The sequence below is a fragment of the Myotis davidii genome, unplaced genomic scaffold (genome assembly GCF_000327345.1).
Source record: "Myotis davidii unplaced genomic scaffold, ASM32734v1 scaffold837, whole genome shotgun sequence".
In the NCBI taxonomy this organism is placed as follows: domain Eukaryota; kingdom Metazoa; phylum Chordata; class Mammalia; order Chiroptera; family Vespertilionidae; genus Myotis; species Myotis davidii.
Window position 1 is genome coordinate 804810 of NW_006291728.1, and position 2838 is coordinate 807647.

The following is a 2838-nucleotide window of genomic DNA, read 5'->3' on the forward strand; positions in this document are numbered from 1 at the left end:
TGCTTCTTTCTCCTAGCTCCAAAATCCCTTCTTTTGCCTCTGTAACTTGTTTCCTGAGTCCATAGAGCCCAGCTGGCTTACTTCTTCTATGGCTCGCTTCTATCTCTGTGACTTTCTAAATAAACTTTTGATTGTAAAAAAAAAAAAAAAAATGAAGTCAAAGAGAAGAGAAACAATACGGACACTGAGGATTTAAAGTTGCTGTAACTTATATCACTAGAACTTATAACCAACATTTAAGAAAGATCAACTACTAGCCAGATTAATACATATCTTCACACTAGATGCATATTTACTTCACTTCCTATTACCTAATACAACATATCTGGGTTTCAAGAAAAATTACAAAAAATACAGGAAAAACAAAACAAAACACAACCTGAGAAGATAAAGCAAACATCAGAACAAGACACGGATATGACAAATAGGTTGCAAATGTGAGACAGAAAATTTAAAATAAATATAATTTTAAAATAATACCAAGATGGGACTTTAGTAAAAAAAGTAGACAACATGCAAGAGGAAATGGGGTCTGGCTGGTGTAGTTCAGTAGTTGAGCACTGACCTATGAACCAGGACATCATGGTTCAATTCCTTGACAGGGTACATGCCTGGGTTGTGGGCTTGATCCCCAGTAAGGGGCGTGTAGGAGGCAGCTGATCAAGGATTCTCTCTCATCATTGATGTTTCCATCTCTCTCTCCTTTCCTCTCTGAAATCAATTAAAATATATTTTGAAAAAAAGGGTAATGTAAGCAGAAATAGAAATTCTAACAAAAAATTAAAAAGAAATGATAGAAATCAAATCATCTTAGTAATAAAGGATATCTTTGATTGCTCCAAAAGCTGACCCAATGAAGTTGAGGAAAAAAATCAATGAGTATGAGCATGGATCCATAGAAAGTTCTAAAATTGAAAAACAAAACATGAATATTTACGAATTGTGGGACAATTGCAAAAGGTTTAACATATAGGTCATATAGTATACCAGAAGGAAAAGAAATAAAGAATGGAATAGAAAACAAATATTTGAAGTAATAATGGCCAAGATCTTTTCAAAATAAATAACAAACCCCAAGCAATAGATTCAGGAAACTCAGAGAACACCAAGCAGGAGAAATATCAAAAAATTACTGCATGTAAGAATATAAATATTCAAACTTCAAAAAAACAAAATCAAAGAAAAAATCTAAAGGAACAAAAGAAAATTAAAAAAAATACCTTACCTATCTATATAATAAAGAACCAGGGTTGTAAGGACTGAAGGCTCAATCAGACTGGAAGTCAGTGCTGGGTTGCCACTGTTGGCACCCCGACCCAGCACTGACTGCCTAGGGGGCTGTGGATCAGGCCTGGAGAGAGGCCTGCAGAGAGGGAAGCAGGGTCTGATCCGTAGCCTCTGTGGCAGCCATTGATCAGAACTTGCCTCTCTTTCTCTCCCAGCCTGGCCAGTAGCTGCCTCCATTTCTCTCCAGGCCTCCACTGGGGTTGCTGATCAGCCCCACCTTTTTGGCCTGGCCAACAGCTGTGCCTCCAGTTCTCTCCAGGCCTCCACCAGGGCTGCTGATCAGCCCCACCTTTCTGATCAGGCCCCATATGGATAGGCAGAGATGCTGACTAGCATAGAAACTGACCAATCAGAACCAAATTGGCTGACAAGACGGCAGTTGGGGATGAGATCAGGCCTGCAGGGGAGGGCAGCTGCGAGTGAGATCAGGCCAGCAAGGAGGGCAGTTAGGGGCAATCAGGCAGGCAGGCAGGTGAGTGGTTAGGAGCCAGTGGTCCCAGATTTTGAGAGGGGTGTCCTAAACTGGCTGTCAGACATCCCCCAAGGGGTCCGCAATGTGTGCGCAGGCTGGGCTGAGGGAACTCCCCCTCCATGCATGAAGTTTGTGCACCGGGCCTCTAGTAAAGAAATAAAGATAAGAATTACAGCAGCTTGCTCCTCTGATAACATGCCAGCAAAGAAGAGAATACAGTGAAATATTAAAAGTAATGAAAGAAAAAACACCCACCAACCTAGAAATCTACTATATCCAGCATAATTTTCCTTCACAATTGAAGAAGAAATACTTTCTCAAACAAACAAAAACTAAGGGAATCCATTGCTAGTAGTTCTGTTCTGCAAGAAATAGTAAAAGTTTTTCTTTAGGCATAAGAAAACTGATATAGGTCATTAACTTGGATACTTGCATGTATGTAAAGAAAGTAAGAACATTGGGGAAATAATTGAAAGCAATATAAAATATTTCATTGATCTAAAAGATAAATGTTTAAACTAATGATAGTCACAATATATTGGTTAATTACTGAATATAAATAAGTGAAATGAATGATAGAAAATAGCATAAAAAACAGGAGAATTGGTAATACTCCATTATAAGGCATTTTCACTACTTGTGAAGAAGACTAGTGTTATTTGAAGGTAAACTTTTATTTGTTTAAAATGTTATTGTAACACTATGGAAACCACTAAAATTATTTTTAAAAGAAGCATGATTGATATGTAATGAGAAGAGAGAAAATAGAATTATATAAAACCAGAGAAGGCAGAGAAAAAAGTCTGGCAACAAATAGACAATAGTTACAAGCATAGTTAATATTAATCCTACTATATCAATCCTCACTTTAAATATGAGTGGTCTAAATATATCAATGAAAAGACATTATCAGAGTGGCTAAAAAACAAACAAAATCATCTATATTGTATGTATAATAAACCTATTTTATATACAAAAACTCCCATAGGTTAAGAATAAAGGGATGAAGAAAATATGCCATGATAATACAATTAAAAAGAAGACTAGAGTAGCTATATTAATTTCAGACAAAACAGAAT